We start from the raw sequence: 12,363 nt of genomic DNA on the forward strand, positions 1-12,363 counted from the left end.
ACACAACTAGAAGAAGTTGATTGTTCCAAGTACTTAGGATGTGTATTCTCCCAGAATGGCGGTATATTAAGTGAGATTGAATGAAGACGTGGCGAAGCTAACGCAGTGAGAAAGAAGTGATATCTCGGAAGACACTATCTTTACAATGGCCTGTTTTCAGACCGCTTTTTCTTCAGTAGGAAATTGAAAGTTGAGTGGACTCGAGATATATGTTGGAAGTAACAGACATGAAATTAGTGATAATGATTGGCAGAACAAACAGGTGAGAATAAATGCAGGAGGGGACTAGGAATAAGGAGCTAAAGACTAAGTGATAACATTTGCAGTCGATGAACTTAAATTATGGTTTCATTATGGGAATTTAATTTTTGATTTAAGAAAATATCCATCTCTCATAACGTCGAAAACCATAGATCCGGGGAAGGGTACTGTTTGTAATCTTACATTACACCCTTCCGGGCTTCGAATGGATGACCCACGCATAAGAATGCCTCCACGTAACGGGGTAAACCCCCACGGATGGGATTGGATTGAAGAGCGGGTCGAATTGCTCAACGAGCTTCGAACCGCTCCCCTTCCTACTTTCTGTGCCGGCCCGGCAGCCTGAGCACTTGGGGGAGTGGTACGTTCGAAAGAAAGAAAAAAACTAATACTTAAGATGGAGCCTTATGTCTATAATATGAAAGTAGGATCTCTGGGTTCAAATGCCTAGTGGATACTGCTTAGCACTGCTACAAATGACAAGAATCATAAAATAGGGGTTACGAATACGAATTTATTCAAATATGACAATTTAAAGAAAGTTGACACAGCTCTATACAATGACTCTCCACATATGGGAGGAAAAGAAAATAATAATCACTTTAAAATACGAATCGCCCATGGGCGTCGTCTGCATAACGATATGATTGAGGTTTTGCGACTTGCTATCGTTCATTTTTCCTCATTAGTTCAGACCGTTCATGAAATTTTTATATAATTCTGTCGATCACACCGTGAGATGACCTGATGTCCCTATTCACATATTACTTGTTGTTCTTAGCACGAACATAACCGGGGCCTACGCTACATCATTATCAAATTAAAAGAAACATTTACATGATACCCAAACAAACACACATACCATTTAGCTAAACCCCGGACTCCTCATCTATCACCAAGACCACACAACGTGCATATAGGTTCTGTTTGAACTCAAAAATATATGCACATAATTACGAAGCATACACAGATATATGGATATATACACTTCATGCACAAAGGAGAGCCATTCCTAGAAAGAAAACAGCATGGTTATCAATGTCTCCGGCCCAAGGCGCACGCCTGGAGCAGCTCGCTCAAGGGTGCCATCATAATCCGGAGTCGAACTGGCCGACTCCCGACCGAGATGTACTGTGGGTTTCTGTAGATCCCTAGAATAGCTATAATCTCATATCACCGAATATCTGGGGGAGATCCCTACTCATTTATTAAATACCTTTTAAAAATCACCGTGATATTATCATTATACAAGTATTCTTAGCTAAGCCATTTAAACCAACCGAGGGGCGCGTGGAGAGCCAGGGCTCCAAGTCTTAATACAATGGTGGAAACGGGATCCTTCTGTCACGAGGGCGAGAGCCAGACATTCACAAAAAAACAAGGAAGGGCGGTCATTCACTTCGCGCGGCCATTCTCATTCGTCGGCCACGCCAGATTCTTCTCTCCCTCACACATCCACCCTCTCGTCTCGGGGGCACATATCCATGGCCCACTTCATTTGTTTATTCATGTTATCGTGGAATTCCCCATGAAATACTCTTTTATTCTCTCTCATTAATATCGCTGAGCGCCGACTGTGGGCGCGATCACTTTTAACTCATTTCATCGTAAATTACTCGGGCATTCGGCCCTCTCACTACGTCTCATATCGCGTATCTTCTTCCCTTGGGCATATGGCTCTCATGACCCCTCGTTCCTGCCACAGGAACTATACTTATATTTAAATCTTCTGACCAAAGATTAGAAACTCCTGCCTCTGGGCCTTACCCCGGCTATAGATAAAAAAAAACACTCCAAACCATTTTGGCCAATTAATCAAACATCACGGGAGACTTGCACATGGTTCCACACACCTGCCTAAATAACACACATATACCTCTCTCGGTCGGGATTTCTTCTTTCTTGCAGTACATGCACTGATTATATGTGTAAGCTAGGCATGCATTGTCTGACTGACCCATGAGTTTCCCCGGCATATACGACAGCCACGTGGGACAGTAACTACCAACATTTTGACATGGTTTTCCCTGCTCGCCAGCACTATTGTTCCAACCACCCCTATGGGAAACTCAAATATTCTCCTAACCTTGTTCCCATATTTGCTAGGACATTCTACATATTACTAGAAATATAACCCTCACGATAAGCTAATCATTAAGAAAAAAAATGAGTCGTCCGGGAATTTAGCTCCCTTGAATTTACTTCAACTATCTAAAGATCAATAAAATTTCCATATAGGACATGCATTATCTTACAACATTTTGATATTTACAAAGAAAGCTAATCCTATCCCCCGGTTATATCATGCTTAGAAATTAAACTTGGACATCACTCATCTGTTTGGTGGCCGTTGTTTCTCCTTCCACGGGAGACCCAGGGTGAAGTTCTTAGTGCTCCATGACCACGCGGTCGGTGGCGGGCGTGCAGTCCTTCATCCCTGGTCCATACAAGTCCGACATCCTGGGGGAACTCGTTCACAGCTGAAATCTTACAGTAATCCAAATGGGTGACACTTTACACTCGTCACACGGCCTCTATTTCCAGAGTTTACACCACGAATAAGACGGTCATTCAAATCACGGCGGGCGCGTTCACAGCACGAATCGGGTGGCTCACGAGACTCGAGCCCCCTGATTCAAAGTAACACTTTGGGTGATACCAAATTATGAATTTCACTGACTCATTAAAGTCGGCACTGTCTCAGCGGTATTCTGCTACTTGTTTGTAAATTATGCTCGCGGAGTAACTAGTTTGACACGCAGCACAGAAACAATTCACCTAGGCTCGTTTGGCCTCCCGTTCACTTCACAAAGGCGTGCTGGACACAATAGCACTTTCAGTAAGCGGTCGAGGGTTTCTGACTGTAAACTGGAGCACCGCGGGACACAGTGTCCGTCTCAACGACCCGCAAAGAACAACTGTCTCTGCGATGGCCTGCCCGGCCTATATTATCTTGCCCACCGGAAGCTTGGGGGCGTCAACGTTCACGGTTCATTAAGAACAAGAGCTCCTTTCATACCAAGAATTGAAGATATTTAAATAGTGCATCTTGTAGCCCTCTGTCTCCTCTTTCATTTGAGCAAAGCGTGCTGGTCCTACGATCGGCAGTTTTTATGTAATTTGCTTCCCGCCTTTGATTAATTCATAGCGTCCTTTGGAGGGCGGAGTCATCTTTTAAGCGCGACTCTTAGCTTGGGTGACGCTCTTGTATTCACATGTGTTAGCGATATGTCACCTCTGGACAGCTGGTGACCTCATTTCTTCCCCTGAATAAGTTATTACATATTTTTAGTCTGGGAACCGCAGAAAATTCCGCTCTATTCAATGGTGCGTCTCACATAATTTTCCTATGTCTGGATCAAAAATATCATCCCATTTTACGCGCCAAAATCCGACGTTGGCACCCGTGACACGTGCATAAAAAACCGGAAGTTCCTTATGTTAGTTTGGAACTCTGGGAAGCTAAGCCACACCTCGGGGCGTATCTGACTACTCCAGCATCGCGTCCCCTTCTATCTCTCTCTGCAAGTTGAGAGCGTATTTCCGCGGGGGCTTGGCTCTTGCTCTGTCTCCCCTTTGTTTTACAGGTGCTCTATCGCGGGTTCCGTTCTGGCCGGACGCCGCTCGATCCCCTTCGCCCATACTGCTACCAATGACGCGACCTTTAGGAGTAAATTTAATGGAGTAGAAAGGCCCATATCATTCCCATGAGCTGTACAGGACACTGTACGGTTTCATTCTCCTCCTGCTTCATCAAAGAAAAATATTTTTCTTTCCCTTTCAACTGTCTCGGAAAGTAGTCACTGATGATGTTCGCGTAATTGATAGACCTTCTCGGTCAACTCTGTGTTCTCCAGTTGTATCTGGTAGCATAGATTAATTAAAGCGTTCCTAAGACCGGCCCTCTCAGAGCATTCCGGACAATCTTCACAGGCTGATGCCTCGGACTCGCTCCCTTCTTCCAAAACAATGTGATTCACGGCATCATCTTCTTCATCGGCATCCATTTCTTCCATTGGATCCGGGTTGTCCTCGTCATCCTCGGCTTTTCCTGGTTCTTCTTCCTCCGGACCTTCTTCAGGGTGTTGTCCTGGAGCGTGGTACAGTTTGAGATTTGCAGCATTGTAAGTGGCCTCTGTTCTCCCATCCATTGACTGTACTTTGTAGGCATTATTCTCTAGGTTCTGGATTATCCTATACGGCCCGATGTAAAGTTCTGCAAACTTGTGGTAGTACTTCCTCGGAGGGTCGGACATGGCTGGTCGTTTGACTAAAACTAGTTCTCCCACACGAAGTGGCCGATGAAATCTCCGGTTTCGATGACGTCTGAGCCTCTTCTCTGCCTGGGCTTTGAGATGGTCCAAAGCTATCCTCACACGAAGTTCAGCCGAAGGCCTGGGATCTTCTGGGCACTGTAGCATGCGGTGCCACTGTCTCTCTGGTTTCTGATCAAAATGTACCGCTATCGGGATCTGCCCCGTAGATTCATGAATCGTCCCGTTGATGCACTCCATGATGATTGGAAGAACATCAACCCATCGCCAATGCTGTCTGGCGCAATAAACTCTGCAAAATTTTGCTATTTCGCGCATGATCCTTTCTGATGGATTGGACTCAGGATGCCTAATAGAACTGAAGATATGCTGGATTTGGAGTTGCTCGATCTCGCGTTTGAACATGGCGGACGTGAACTGAGACCCATGGTCACTCAATATCTTGTCTGGCTTCCCCATAGATGGAATGATCTTATTTCGGATCTGTGTCAGTACCGACCTGGAGTTTGCCTTCTGTACTGGGCGCAGCATCACATACTTCGAGAAAATATCTACGCAGACCAAAATGAATTGTAACACTCTAATTGCCTTGGGTAAGGGCCCGTAAAAGTCTATCGCAAATAGCTCACGTGGCTTCTCTGGCAACAGCGGTTTAGGTGGTTGCCGCAGGAGATAGGTATTTGGTTTGATTCGTTGACAAGTATCACATGTTGTCAACACGGTCCTAATCATCCGCCTCATTCTCGGCCAGACAAAGGTCTCCTGTAGTGTCGAGGTAACTTTATCGATTCCCGCATGACCGATGGAATGATGTGCGAGCCGAATCAGTTCCACTTGTAGCACGGGCGGAACAACAATACGGTACTTCGTATGGTCTTCATCTATGAACTGGTGAAGGATTCCGTTGAAATAGTTGTATTTGGATGCCTGTCTCTCAATCTCCTGGTATTCATTCGTTCCTGCTGGTATCCTCTTCCTGAAGAAATCGATCAATCGTCTGGTCGCGGGCCAATTCTCTTGCTCTTCTCCGACGCGTTGCAGCCTGTCCAACGTCTCCCGATCACCCCCGCTCAACACTAGGTGATGAATAACTTGGGCTTCCGGTTCGGGGTTTCGGCTTAATGCGTCAGCAATCACATTGTCCTTTCCTGCACAATGTTCGATCTCTAAGTCGAATTGTTGGATGAATAACGTCCAGCGGTTTACTCTCTCGGATGCCATCGTCGACTTCAAAGCGAAGGTCAAAGCTTTATGGTCTGTCCGCAGCACGACCGGGAATCCGTATATATACTTCCTCCAGTGACTGAGGGCTGTAACAATTGCCAACATCTCTAATTCCGTGACGGTATATTGGCATTCATGAGCCCGAAGTCTACGACTCATGAACGCGATGTAGTTTCTGCTTTTTTCCTGATCCGGCGTCTCCTGGTACAATACCGCCCCTACACCTATCATGGATGCATCGGTTTGGACTACGAATTTGCTCGAAAAGTCGGGGTACCCAAGCTTGATGCTGTTGGCAAGTAATTCTTTTGTCCTTTGGAAAGCTTCGTCACAGGTCGAATCCCATTTCCATCTATTATTCTTTTTCAGGAGGTCCTGAAGAGGAGCTACCGCCTCAGTGTAACTAGGGCAATGATCGGCGAAAAACCCACAGATTCCCAAAAACTGCCTGATGTGTTTGACTCGTGTTGGTTTGGGGAAATTTTGAATAGCTTGAATCTTAACGGGGTTCGGAGTGACACCCTCCGAATCTATGACGTGTCCCAGGAACAAAATGCTTTTCTGGCAAAAGTTCGACTTATCCAAATTAATTTTGAAGTTGTTTTTATTCAATTCTGCTAATAACAGGTTCGAGTGTTCCAAATGCTCCTCCACAGTCTCACTCGCAATCAGAATGTCGTCTACATAACGCACCGTAAAGTTCTTCACCTGCTCGCTCAAATTCCTATCAAGTGCCCTTATCAAGGCCGATCCTGCGTTCTTGACGCCGAACGGCAAACGCTTGTAGACGTACGTCTGTCCGTCAAACATGAATCCCGTCAGTACCTTGGATTCCCCTGACAACTCAATGTGGTGGTAGGACGATCTCAAGTCGACCCCAGAAAAATAATTTTTGTGACTAAACTTCTTCAAAATATCCTTAAGGTTTGTTGCCCTATCGTACTCTGGTACCAAGCGCTCGTTAATGACACGTGCGTCTAGGCACACCCTCAGCGAACCGTTCGTCTTCTCCACGATGACTAAAGGGTTTAAAAATGGCGTCGGAGATTTGGAAATTAACTGGTTTTCTTCCATATCCTTGATGATCGGTCGTACCTTGGCATAATGGTTCTCGGGAATCGGGTACGGATTCCGTCGAAAAGGTTCCCAACTTGTGACGACGAAATTGTATTTGAAATTCGAAATTTTTCCCGGTTGTGACCCAAATGCATCGCGGTGGCGTTCCAAAATTTCTTTCAGTCTAGCTCTTCCCTCTTCACCTATCATTGCTTTATTAATTTTTGATAGCACTGCCTCCTCAAATGTCGGTTCTTCCTCTTCCTGTTCCAAGTTTGCAACCATTCTTTCGAGTCCGATTATTATCTCTTCTTCCTGATGTTTCCCATCCAGAATCTGATCAGGACGGACTTCCTCGTCGTAGGTCACTTGAGTAGTCCAAATCCTCTCATCGACTACGCAGTCTCCACTTTCATTTAGTTTCACCCCTTCGGAATGCATGTTGATCTCTAGCCTGATCTCATTGCGGTGCATGTCGATAACTGCCTTATAGTCCCTCCAGAAGTCGGCGCCTAGTATAATGTTGTATTCCATCTTCTCGAGGATGATAAATGGGTGTGAAGTAATGGCCTCCCCGATCTGCAATTCTAAATAAACCTGAGCCTTGCACACTGTGGTGCGATCTGGGATGATTCCTCGTACCTTCATGTTAGAGACCGGTAATAATGGGATCTGCTCCTTCGATTGGATTTCCCGTATGAGCGTCCTAGATACGACGCTTACGCTGGCTCCCGTGTCTACAAGAGAGCGCACGCGCAATCCATTAGCTCTGATGTACACCACTGGTAATTCCCTTATAATCCTCTTATTCTGTCGGTGTGCGTCTTCGATCAAATCCTCGGGTTGGATCACCCACGCAGCTATGGTAACTGACGTCCTCTGTGAATCGAAAGAATGGCTGCTCCCCGAACCGCAGGCTATCTCCTCACTAGTTATGCGAATTTTTTTTTGCGCTCCGGAGCTACTGGCATACTCCGGAGCCTGGGGTTCAATTCTCTTCCACGTCCTTCCTTCTTGTGGGCTTGCAGTTGCAGGCTTTCTGCCCCTTCGCACATTCCCGCGGCGGCCATACCCTGTATGGGTCTCTGCCACTTGTCAATACCGGGCGGCGTGTTTCGCAGTTGTTCCACATACTGTCGTGATTCATTCCTGCGATCTCGTATGTATTCTTCCATCCTTCCTGGTCGTTGCCCTGTCGACCGTTGTCCGCTCGGTCCCCAGTTCTGGTACGGCCTCCTCCGCTGTCCATACTGGCGATACCGAAGCCTTGGCCCCTGATTCATCCTCTCACGGGGTCCTGGTTCGCGGGTGTTCCAGCCATCCTGGTATTCCCGTTTCGGTCCATTCCATGCCTGGGGACCCCAATCACTCCTGATTCTCGAGGGATACATCTCCCGAACTTCATTCGTACTAGTCCCCTGGTTCTTCCTTTTAGGTGGGCTTTCATCTTGAGCTAGGTCGACAACATGGACTGCCTCGCTATGGCGATGTCGCGCCTGCATTCCACTCGTTTGATCGAGCTGCCTCAATATTTGTTCAGCATCGACCGCATTTCGGACATTCGCCGCTATGAGCACCTTCTGTACTTCCGGCGGGAGCTGTTTACCAATGGCGGAGATCAACTCTAGCTCTGTGGGAGGACTATCCAATTCTTTAAACTTCAACAACTGGCCCACGAAGTACTCGCAGAAACGGGTCTGCCCTGCACCAGAATACCTTCGCGAATACAATTCCAGCCTCAAATTCTGTTGCGTCTCGATCCCCCAATACTTCTCAAGGAAGCGCCGCCGGAACTCCTCATACCCATCGAAATAATATTTGAACGCCCGGTACCAGACCAAAGGCTGATCCGTTAGGTACCGTTCGACTACTCTCAGTTTTCGGTCCGCTGGAACTCGATGATCAATGAAGTATTGGTCTACCTCAGCAAGGAAACCTTTCGGGGTAAGATGAGTGTTTGACCCGAATTTCTTCGGCTCGTCATTCGTCATCCGGAGGAGATTATATACCGGAATTGCTCCACTCTCTTGCGGGGTCGATTGTCCCCGAGGTGCATTATGCACTTGTGCATTTTCATTTCCCTGCGAAATGTCAACGTTGGCCTCGTGACCAATACTGCTGGGCGGACTCACTCTGTCAACGCTATCCTGCTTCTTGAGGATCGATCGCATCACGATCTCACCTCTCGCCTCTTGGAACTTTAACAACTCGACCTCCTCCCGGATCTCCTTAATAAGCTCCGTGTGGACTTCTACTTGGACGGCAGCCTTGTGGGTCTTGTTGCCCCACTCTTCCACCTGTCGGTTCAGGCCTTGGATTTTCCCTCGGACTTCTTGTTCCGCTTCCATCTCTTCGGTCACCTCCTTCCGAAGCTCCATGACTTCTCCATGGGCCTGAGACTGGACTTCCTTGAGCTTAGCGGTCGCAATATCCTGCACTTGGGTCAGGCGGTCACTGACCTCCTTCGCCACCTTGTCGAGGGCCTCCGTCGTCTGCGTCCTTAGTTCTCGGACTTCCGCCTTGGCCTCCTGCATGTCTCTTGCAACATCCTCAACGCGGGCGCTCACCTTCTCCATCTCTTCCTCGCACGCGCTTACCCTGGTGTCCGTCACGTCGATCCTATTGGTCACCCTAATCTCTACTTGCTTTAATTGCTGGATGACGTCTTCTAACTTCCCCTCCAACGCCTCGGTCATCTTTGCCTCCAATCTCGCGGCGTTCTCGTCGCTACGTTCACGACCTAATCTCACATCCTCTGCGAGCTCGTCTAACGAAGCCTTATTCGTAGCCGCCTGAGCCTGGCAAAGCTCTGCCTGCGTGTCAAACTGCGCCTTAACGTCTGCCGCCTGCTTGTCTAGCTGTGCTTTAACGTCTGTTGCCTGCTTGCCTAATTGTTCTTCGAAATGTTCCTTTTGTTCTGCCAATAATTGGCACATCATTTCCCTAATGACCTGCACGTCCATATTAGATTCTATCTTGGAGAAAGCGGATCTCCCGTGGGCAGAAAATTGACCACCGGTGATTGACAGAAAGCATAGATACATTCAAATATTTAATACAAATTTCAGCGTGACCTAACTTTACTCGAAATTCCAACAAATCAATCCAAACTGGGCCTACAAACGGCTTGTGTCACGCACCCTACCATATTAACGTCACAATTCATTGTATAGGAAATTTCATCATATCACTCGACAATAATAACAATAATAATAATTCTACGTTAGCCCTGAACCTGGAATAAGTTTTCCGGTCACGCGCGCGGCCTACCGTGGGCTCGATTTTACGTATGCCGGAAACATGGCATACCCCAGTCACTAATGGATGTTATCACCTTGAGATTGGTAAGATGACGTTAGCAGACAATTACCCGTCTCAAACTGGCAACATCGCATCCGTCACTGCGCAAAAATTTGAGCATGGGTTGAGGTACCCTGCTCTATCCGCGGCGTCTAAAGCCCTCTCGAAAAAAATATTTATATCTGCCAAATTCCGTAACCTCAGCGCACAATCTTTGGCCGATACCCGTAACTGGCGAAATTTGAAGAATTTTGCCGGCCGTTTTAACCTCACACTGAGAGAACCATAACATTGTCTCCCAACGAACTGACAACTTCATAGTCTGTCCCGGGTACCAATTTTAATATATGAGCGACACTCATGCGGATTTCCACTTAAACTGGACACATGATTTTTCTGTTCTTGTCATTTTCCTATCCTATTTATTATTCATGTCGCTCCCTTTCATGGCTGATCTTGTGTGAGTTACCATCACGAGTTGTGACTTACGCACACCCGTATGATGACCATGACAATCCTGCTGAATATCACACAATCAGAACAACCCTTGCAGTATCCAATCTATAATTATGAATCTTTAGCACTTCGGACATGTGCTTAACGTCTCCATCCGTTCGGTTACGTGGCGGGTACTCCATTTCAAATAACTGCCAACCCGTTCGATACCAAATGTAATCAGATTGTGGCACGAACCTGGCATTTTGACTCCATCATAGCACACTATCCTCCCTGTGGGCGGCCTATCTATTACTAAAAAATGCTCCAGCGTAAACTATAAACAATGCCCGGCTAGCTCAGTCGGTAGAGCATGAGACTCTTAATCTCAGGGTCGTGGGTTCGGGCCCCACGTTGGGCGCCAAGTATACACACTTCCGGGCTTCGAATGGATGACCCACGCATAAGAATGCCTCCACGTAACGGGGTAAACACCCACGGATGAGATTGGATTGAAGAGCGGGTCGAATTGCTCAACGAGCTTCGAACCGCTCCCCTTCCTACTTTCTGTGCCGGCCCGGCAGCCTGAGCACTTGGGGGAGTGGTACGTTCGAAAGAAAGAAAAAAACTAATACTTAAGATGGAGCCTTATGTCTATAATATGAAAGTAGGATCTCTGGGTTCAAATGCCTAGTGGATACTGCTTAGCACTGCTACAAATGACAAGAATCATAAAATAGGGGTTACGAATACGAATTTATTCAAATATGACAATTTAAAGAAAATTGACACAGCTCTATACAATGACTCTCCACATATGGGAGGAAAAGAAAATAATAATCACTTTAAAATACGAATCGCCCATGGGCGTCGTCTGCATAACGGTATGATTGAGGTTTTGCGACTTGCTATCGTTCATTTTTCCTCATTAGTTCAGACCGTTCATGAAATTTTTATATAATTCTGTCGATCACACCGTGAGATGACCTGATGTCCCTATTCACATATTACTTGTTGTTCTTAGCACGAACATAACCGGGGCCTACGCTACATCATTATCAAATTAAAAGAAACATTTACATGATACCCAAACAAACACACATACCATTTAGCTAAACCCCGGACTCCTCATCTATCACCAAGACCACACAACGTGCATATAGGTTCTGTTTGAACTCAAAAATATATGCACATAATTACGAAGCATACACAGATATATGGATATATACACTTCATGCACAAAGGAGAGCCATTCCTAGAAAGAAAACAGCATGGTTATCAATGTCTCCAGCCCAAGGCGCACGCCTGGAGCAGCTCGCTCAAGGGCGCCATCATAATCCGGAGTCGAACTGGCCGACTCCCGACCGAGATGTACTGTGGGTTTCTGTAGATCCCTAGAATAGCTATAATCTCATATCACCGAATATCTGGGGGAGATCCCTACTCATTTATTAAATACCTTTTAAAAATCACCGTGATATTATCATTATACAAGTATTCTTAGCTAAGCCATTTAAACCAACCGAGGGGCGCGTGGAGAGCCAGGGCTCCAAGTCTTAATACAATGGTGGAAACGGGATCCTTCTGTCACGAGGGCGAGAGCCAGACATTCACAAAAAACAAGGAAGGGCGGTCATTCACTTCGCGCGGCCATTCTCATTCATCGGCCACGCCAGATTCTTCTCTCCCTCACACGTCCACCCTCTCGTCTCGGGGGCAAATATCCATGGCCCACTTCATTTGTTTATTCATATTATCGTGGAATTCCCCATGAAATACTCTTTTATTCTCTCTCATTAATATCGCTGAGCGC

At 46.5% G+C, this 12,363-nt stretch overlaps 1 non-coding gene across 1 annotated transcript; it reads left to right on the forward strand.

Annotated features, from left to right (window-relative positions):
* Positions 1 to 10,898: 10,898 nt before the first annotated feature.
* TRNAK-CUU (transfer RNA lysine (anticodon CUU)) lies at positions 10,899 to 10,971 on the forward strand. The gene has a single exon. It is a non-coding gene; the product is annotated as a tRNA-Lys (tRNA).
* Positions 10,972 to 12,363: the final 1,392 nt, after the last annotated feature.

The sequence above is a fragment of the Anabrus simplex genome, chromosome 3 (assembly GCF_040414725.1).
Source record: "Anabrus simplex isolate iqAnaSimp1 chromosome 3, ASM4041472v1, whole genome shotgun sequence".
Taxonomy (NCBI): domain Eukaryota; kingdom Metazoa; phylum Arthropoda; class Insecta; order Orthoptera; family Tettigoniidae; genus Anabrus; species Anabrus simplex.